We start from the raw sequence: 9,210 nt of genomic DNA, 5'->3' as shown, positions 1-9,210 counted from the left end.
AGGTGGGAAGCACACATTGAGGATTGTCTTAGGGCCTGCACTACCAAGGATGCGCCCGGCAACAGCTCGTAGGTCACAGTGCAAGGGAAAATTCTGTTCGCTTTCAAAAGATAAAAAGTCTCCTTTCTGGGTAAGTTTTATAGAGCTAAATAGAGGCTAGCACACAATCACATTTGGTCTTTTCCCCCGGTACAGTTCTTTCTAGCATTTTGAATGTATGAATCTTATAAATGGGATTATTTATTGTTTTTTCAAAGAAAATTTGACAAGAGACAGATGAGTGACAATGAGGTGATGGGCCTACTAGTCTAATCATTATAAAATGAAAGGTTTTTTCACTCAGTAAGACAGCCAATTTTGATTACATTGTAGGATTGCACTTTAAGGGGAAAGGATTCCTATTTGTATTTGAAAGGAAGCAAAGTTCTCATTTTCATAAGTAAATAGATTACTGTATATAAACACAGAGGAAACTCTGTTCTACTACCATCAACATGGCAGAAGTAGAGTCCAGAAGAAATCTAGTATGGTGACATTTAAGCCTTTTGATGTGTGGACAGCACAGAACCACTATTTATGCATGAAAAGGGTCTCTACCTCCTCAACTTTCACTAGAAACTTAGTTTATCAAACATAATAAGTCAAAAGAGAGAGATGTGAGGTTAAGAAGTAATGTGAGTTACGAACAGTGAAAAGCCTTGCGCCCAAAGATTCATGGGATTTATAATGTTTATTTATTTTTGGGACAGAGAGAGACAGAGCATGAACGGGTGAGGGTCAGAGAGAGAGGGAGACACAGAATCTGAAACAGGCTCCAGGCTCTGAGCTGTCAGCACAGAGCCCGATGTGGGGCTCGAACTTATGGACCGCGAGGTCATGACCTGAGCTGACATCGGATGTTTAACCGACTGAGCCACCCTGGCACCCCATGGGATTTATGTTTTTAGAGTTGTATTACTTCAGAGAGGAAAAAAAAAGAGACCACAGTCATAGTAGCCATTATTGTCAACTGCTTTACGAAGTGATAGAAATATACGTGACGAAGTTTTTGAAAGTAGCACCTTGCTATATTAGAATAATCCCAGCTACCACTGTGTGTCTATGATGGGCAACACATTATGCCAAGCACTTGACTTCTGTTAGCACTAATTTTCACAATCACTTTTAGAAGTTGGAAATGATAGACCTGTTTCATACAGGAGGCCACTGGGGTGCAGAGAGAAACTGTGCCTAGATATTTTGCACATGGAAGTACCCAGACTCTAAAGACCATAACCTTTCCTCTGTCTGTTGATGCCTCATTCTATTGTAGGGTATTGCTGTTTGATGACAGGTTAAGGTAGAGTGTGACAATCTTCAAAGACAAGTAAGCAAATTGAATAGAAAATAGCCACTTTATATAACAATTAAAGTAAAAAACTAAAAACAAAAAATGCACTTTGAGATTAATTCATGTGTTGAAAACAGTATTGCTATCTTCAGACAAAAGCACATTGCAGAGATTTAACTGAGGAGTCTTGTACAGACAGAGGTTCCCAGGATAGAATAACTCTGGACCCCTTTCCTTCTGGCTGTCCTTTAATTCACCATTGAAGAATCTTCTGTAACAAATCACCTGTGCTGTGTGTCTGATCTTGAGACTCATTAAATATTTCTTCTCAGGCAGAGAGCATGAAGGTAAATCCTCCACAGAAAAGAGGCAATTGTACTAGAATATTAGAACATTTTATAGCCACATCCACAGTTTTGCGTAGGCAAATAATCTTGCCCAAACTCCCTTTCCACTTTGTTCTTTATTATAAATGAGTAAGCCCTTCTCATGTTAAAGATATTGCCGCCAATAACTATGAAAAAATAGATACAGATTTATCAAATTTGGCCTGCAATACTATCTAGATCTTTACAGAAATAGTTTGTTGACTCCTGCTCTAGATAAATTAGCTGATTTTATTTATTTATTTACTTGTTTATTTATTTTAATGTTTATTCATTTTTGAGAGAGAGAGAGAGAGAGAAAGAGAAAGAGAGAACATGAGCAGACAGGGCAGAGGGAGAGGGAGACATAGAAACCGAAGCAGGCTCCTGGCTCTGAGCTGTCAGCAGAGAGCCTGACACGGGGCTCAAACCCATGAACCATGAGATCATGACCTGAGCTTAAGTTGGATGCCTAACCAACTGAGCCACCCAGGCACCCCAAGCTGATTTTAGAGTGAATCATTCTTTTTATGTTGGATAATGTTAACATAATTGTAACTGATTTGGAAAGCAATTTTTCCAGTGTCCTCATGTATAAGACAAAGATAATGAATGAGTTTATACCTGGTACCTGTTTTTCAAACTTAGAATCCCATTAAATGCCTTAGCTGGCATTTTGGAAGACACAGGTAGTAGTTTGCTAGTAGAAAATTAATGCTGCCCAAGTTTCAAAGTTCTTAACTCTTATCTTTTCAGATCCCACGATCTTTCTTACCTCATCCTGCTGCCTTCAGTGCATCCAGTAGCTTGGCCTCAGGAAATTCTATTTATGAAGTTCTCAAACATGAGATCACTTGATAAATTATTCTTTCCAGAATCAGGCTGGCAAGCCAACCTATTTTCTCCCTCAGAAAAACAACAAAGACCGACTTGCCTCTTCCATTATTCACAAGTGAACCCTCAGCAGCTGCTTTATTAAGACCACAATACTGAGAGTTCTAACGCTCTCTAAACTTAAATTCAGCATCAGGCACATGTGAACAAGCTTCCAAAGCAGCTTCCAATTGTCCTTCTCCTCTTACGGCCTAGAAAGCCTCAAGGGACACGATAGCCTCTCTTGGGGAAAATGGGGCTACGCTCTAAATGTAAATGATGTCCAGAGAGACAGTAAAGGAGACTGGTGTTTGGAGATGTATCTGAGCCGGCTCATTCTCTTCAGACAGCCCTCAGGGTCATCTGTCTTGTTGAATGTTGCCAATAGGTCATCTCACGAAAAGTCACAAGTTGGAGTCACGGTGCCATTATTTCCAACTACTTCCTCACTTGCTAAAACACACGCAGGAACTTCATAAGTAGACTTTCCTGAGGCCAAGCTAACGGATGCACTGAAGGTGGTGCAATGAGGTGAGAAAGATTGCAGAATCCAAATGACCCAGGTTTAAACTCAGTTATGCCATTTCCTCGTCCATGTGGCAAGAGACACCTAATTGCTCTGAGTCTTAGAAACTCACCTGGAAAACGGGGTGTTCCTCACAAGACTGTTGGAAGATTAAATGTGGTAATATATGAAAAATACATAATTGTTTATCTACCAGGTGTGCAATACTAAACATCGTTATATTTTTTCCATCCACTAGGATTCTACACGTTTTTCATATTTTGGAAACAAAATACTTACACCAGGTCCATAGAAACACTGTACACTAGGCACTGTACTCTACGAATTGAGCTATCGAAGGGCGCTCGACACTGTACTCTTAAAAAGGTCGAGAAAGCACATGCACACGTATACACAGACACATACTACTCACTTGTCTCTTACTTAAACATAATTTTGGCATAACTTGATGGGGAAAGAACAGTCAGTTTGGGTTTAGTAGTGTCAAGATTCTCCTTTCTGATTTATGGTCTTCATGTGCAGAGTGAGAGGGTGGGACCTAATGCTCCCATAGAGCCGTATCACATGTATGTTTCTGGCATGGTCAGATCCTGATTCCTTTATGGGAATGTTTGTATAGAGCTCCCAGCTCTCAATTATCCATTCTCCTTATTTACGTATTTGGAGTGGCACAGAATACAGCATACACTTATATTTCTGGCTTGGGAATGCCATGTTGCACTTTAACATACATACAAATATGGGATTATGGAAATGTGCTTTAATTCCTCCTGTCTTCTGCTTGAAGCTATTCCAGGCTTCCCACCCTACCATGGAACAGCTAAATCACAGCCATCTCTTCCTAATGGAATAGGGTCAGGGTAAGCTAGCCTCTGCCCCTTTTCTCTCTTTCTCTCCCATTCTCTTGCTTTCTCTTCTCAGTAGGTTTGCTTATCACTATGTTTCTCACTTGGGACAGGTAATGAAGTACTTTGGGTTAAACACATCCTGCTGATGGGGCACCTGGGTGGCTCAGTCAGTTAAGCATCCGACTTCAGCTCAGGTCATGATCTCATGGTTTGTGGGTTCAAGCCCCACATCGGGCTCTGTGCTGACAGTTCAGAGCCTGGAACCTGCTTCAGATTCTGTGTCTCCCTCTCTCTGCCCCTCCCCTGTGTGCGTGTGCTCTCTCTCTCTCTCTCTCAAAAATGAATAAACATTAAAAATTGAAAAAAAATTAAAAAATGAAACACATCCTGCTGGTCTGTAGACTGCATGTGGGAATGAAAGCCAGAGAGACTGAACAATATTAACAGTTAGCTCTTCTGTTTAATTATATCAGTGTGAACCATGAAAGATAACTGAAAGTTGATCAAGTTCTTTTCCAGAGGATGATTGTTATTTACTCTCTGCTTTTGTCTTCTTGTGGCTGATTTCCTGTACAGAACTGAAGTGGTGTCTCTGTTCTCCTGAGACTGTGTTCTTTCCTCTCCTTTTTATATCATGCTGCAAGCTATTATTATGAGAACAGTAATGAACGAAATAAATCCTCTTACTGTAGGCAGATAATCTCTACTCCATGAGATAATTATCAGATCTCATGGGAATCTGTTTTTAAACTCACTTCATAATGATGGCTCTCTTCTCTGAAGATGCTCCATCACGTCTAATAGAATGTAATCACAAACCATGGTGGGATGTGTAGTAGTTGTTTAAAATCCATCTCCTAAGAAAAAGAGAAGGGGGAAACTTAATTATATCTAATGGCTGTTGATCTCCCAAGAGGTTTGTCCTTCCTACCTGACAGAAAACAGTGGTCTGAGAATCCAGGAAATCTGATAAGTAATTTAACTATTTTGGAAAAGGTGAGTGATCCACTGTATTACATGTCAAGGCTACCATCTAAATGAGAAGCACTAGGCACTGCATATTCCGTAAAGAGAAACTGACAAGCAGAATAAGGGTCAAAGCTAATACTATAAAAATACAAGTGGAAGAAACCCCTTTGAATCTCAAATCATAGAACAGTCTGCAAACAATAGATTTTTCATTTAATTATAGCAACTGTCCTGAACATTTTGCATATTGGCAAATATAACAGATAATGAATTATTGATCCAACAGAAGTTCTGGAAATGCGGAACTTAACTAAGTTGTCTATTTTCCATTGGAAGGCACACTGATATAGTAGGAGAAGGGGAGCAATCTATTGATCCACGCCAAAATCCTTCTGCCTCACACTGGTAAAAGAAAAGAAAAAAGCTGAGCACGTTCTAAGCCTGGTTTGCCTCTGATAAAAAATTCTGCAGAGAGAAAAGTACTTGGACCTCCTAAAATCTGGTGTCACTGTCATGAGTGAGTTTTGAGTTTTATCAGCACCACATGTAAAAATTAGCAGTTGAATTGCTTACCCAGAAGCAGACACTTACTATGTGTTTCTAAATGAAGTGTGGTGGATTTTATCTTGCTGATAAGAGACAGGAGTACTGATAATCTTTCCTGAGATATTTTCCTTTACATTCATTTCTGAAATAAAGTGAGTTGGGGGTAGATAGTAGTAAGGATTCTTATTTCTGAGAAGAGGTGGACTGCTTTCACTCTAGTGCCCCAACCAATCTTAAAATTCGAAATTGGATCCTATCAGAGTCAACCACAGTAACTCAGGAAAAGAGCATCTCAGTGAGCTGGTAAAGAGTTTATTATTCCAGTAACTTAGATTTCATTTTAACCTATTTATCCATTTACTTAACAAATAGCCATTGTGCACCTACTCTGTTCCAGGCACAGTGTCTAACACTGTGGAATCAAAAGATGAATTGGACATGGTTCAATTGCTTGGGAGAAATAAACAAGTAAATCACATCCACAACAAAATGTAATGATGCCTACAATGGACATAAGGCATGATGCTGAGACAATTCACGAGGATCTAAATTATCAAGGAAGTTTCCCCTAAGATGTGAGTAGGCGTTAACTTCATAAGCTGGAACAACAGATCTTGCCTTATACGTCCAGATCGAATGTAGGGAGGCTTGATGTGCATGACTCACTGGAGGAATTCAGAGCAGTTGGCTCTGCCTATAACAGAAATTGCAGATGTCGTGAGTGTCAGGGGTGAGGTCAGAGGAACAGTGGGCACCCAGTCAGGGCTAATTAAGGACTTCGTTGTTTAGAAGAAAACACTGGAGCGTTTTTGAAGGACTTGAAGCAGGAGATTGACTTGACTACACATGTGGTTTGATTATAGCCTCTCCCAGCTGTGTGAAGGTACATTTGGAGGAACCAAGACCAGAGATGAAGAACACTTCAGAAAACATAGATTCCATGCAAGAAATGATCAAACCCTGAATAATAATCATTACCCTTAACTGAATATGTATCATAAGCCAGTAGTATGCTAAGTGTTTTATAATCATCTCATTTAATCTTTATAAGAAATCTGTAGAGTCGGTATTAGCAAACCCATTTTAAAGACAGAGAACTGAGATTCAGGGAATTTAGATAGATTGAGATTGCATAACTATTGCATAAAGTCATTTGTCCTTAAAACCAAAACTTGGATCCAAGTTTTTTTGACTCCAGAATACACCAGGAGGCATCAGGCAATACTTTTATGGTCAATGGTAAAAGTCATTTAAAAGACAAGTGTACCATTCACCAAAAGAATTCGGATACAGACACAGAGTTTGGGGGGAAAGATAATGAGATACTTTGTGGATGTGCTGAATTTGTTGTTGTTGGTTTGTGGTTTGTTTTTTTTTTTTTTTGGTTATTTATTTGTATATTTATTTTATTTATTTATTTATTTATTTATTTATTTATTTAATATAATTTATTGTCAAATTGATTTCCATATAATACCCAGTGCTCATCCCAACAGGTGCCCTCCTCAATGCCCATCACCCACTTTCCCCTCTCTCCCACCCTCCCCCCCATCAACCCCCAGTTTGTTCTCAGTATTTAAGAGTATCTTATGGTTTGCCTCCTTCCCTCTCTGTAACTTTCTCCCCCCCTCCCCCCAGTCTTCTGTTAAGTTTCTCAGGATCCACATATGAGTGAAAACATATGGTATCTGTCTTTCCAGTTGGACATCTAAGAAGAGATGTCACTGAGCAATTTATATACTTATCTAGAGTTCAGAAGAGACTTGTCTAGAGACTTATCCACAGGGCAGTCACAGACCCAGACAGAAGTACGAAGTGAAAAGAATAGTGGGTTAAGACAAAACCCTAGGAAACATTACTAAGCAGAAGGGAAGTCCATAGTGGGGTTAGAAGACTATCCAGGATGAGCCCAGTGTGAAGTCAATCCATCAAGATGAATTATGCATTTCATGTACACAGGGTAATGTGTTGGGTCCTATAGCTGATGCAGGAAGGTAGCAGAACATCAGAATTTCCCCCTCAGGAATATTGGGGAGAAAATTGCATGTGTACACATAAACAAAAGGTGAAAATTAATACAAAAATTTACAAAACCACTAAGCAAAGTAAGAAATACTACCAGGAAGAATACTGGAAATTTCTTACAAGTCGTTTAGGGAGTAAGATCTCTAAATTAGGAGGATTAAGAAACTGTTTGGTGAACTGAGTTAATAAGAAGGACTTCATGGAAAACAAAAGAACTGATTTCAAATTTAACTGTGCTTAAACAAACCATCTTGCTTAAAATTCAGATTTCTGGGCGTGTCCTCAGTTAATCTGATTCAGCAGGTTGGAATTTGAACAGTTACCAAGGACTTCAGGTGATTCTGAAGCAGATGATCTATCAATTCCAACTTGAGAAATACCATTTTAGACATGTTACAATGTGGGCAGGCGTGCTGAGTGGTCTGTGCTGTGTGTGCTGTGGGAAAGGGTGGGCATTTAAGGTGAAGAAAAGGCAAGAATAAAATTCAGTAGTGACGATAAATGAAACACTGTTTTCACAGATGGTCCAATGGTGTCCAGGTTGGGAAACACTGAGAGATTTAAGTGAAAGACACAGGCCATATTAGGAGTACCTTGAATACCATGTTAGGATTTCTTGTCAACTGAAGATACTTAATCATACTTTACAGTTCAGCTTACTCAGTGGAGTTTTGCCTTCTGCAGCATCACATTGCTCCTATAGCTGAGAAGCTAAAAGTTCTTCTCTAAATGTGCTGACTTTGAGCTCCCTGCGGGGTGGGGGGTGGTAGATAATTAGACATGAGAGAGAAGAAGGTTGAAGTGGTTCGGTCAAAGTCATGCGGTGCTTCATAGCAAGTAAAGAACATAGATTTGACCAAGTTGCCCTGCAACCATCTGTCAACTAGGCGATCATAGCATTCTGCTTTACTTAGGCTCTTGCTCTTTTGAGAATGATGACATTTTCAAAAAAACCTTTTTTTCTCCCTACAAAGTGGTGTTTGAAACACACTAACAGGCATAAATTACTGTTTGCAACAACCCATGAAGTTATTCCTCCAAACTGTAGATGTGTGAAAGCACAGGCAAAAAAGTGGAAATTTAATCCAGGACGCTGACAATGAATTGATATGCCTTTGTTGGTCTTATTTTGAAATTTCTTTTATAACATTATGACATTTTGTCAGTAGCTCATAGACTTTTATTTGGCTCAAAAAAAAAAAAAAAGAACGTTAGTTTGAATTAAAGGAGAAAAAAGAAAGGGAAGTAACAAGATTTATGATGGAATAGTGTGATTTTTTTTAACTGCCCCCGTGGAGCCGCAGCTCCTGTAAATCTTCGTACTGCTAGGCTAACCAGCAAAATGGCAAACCCACAGCCCTGCAAACCCCAGGACATACTGGACTCTTCCACCTTCGCTTTCATCTGAGAGCCGTCACTGGGTGCTGTGGAAGTCCTGCCCACACTGGACTGCGGGGGCCGGTGGTGCTGGGCACACGAGTTGGAGTGGGAAAGTGACACCTAATGTGGAAACAAATGCACACATACTTCATCAGATAGTCATGGTATTACAGAGAAAAGTAATCTGGGGTAAGAAATAGAAAAAATACTTGTTTGGGGGCTGGGGTTGATTATTTTATACAGGGCTTTCACAGAAGACCTCACTGATGTTGGTGACTTTGGAGAGACCTGAGTAAAAGATAAGAAAGCACCAGGCAGGTGTCTGGGAGGAGAGAGTTCTGTGGTGGA

The sequence above is a fragment of the Prionailurus bengalensis genome, chromosome B1, assembly GCF_016509475.1.
Source record: "Prionailurus bengalensis isolate Pbe53 chromosome B1, Fcat_Pben_1.1_paternal_pri, whole genome shotgun sequence".
In the NCBI taxonomy this organism is placed as follows: Eukaryota; Metazoa; Chordata; class Mammalia; order Carnivora; family Felidae; genus Prionailurus; species Prionailurus bengalensis.
The sequence above is the reverse complement of the archived record's forward strand: the minus strand, read 5'-3'. Positions refer to the sequence as shown.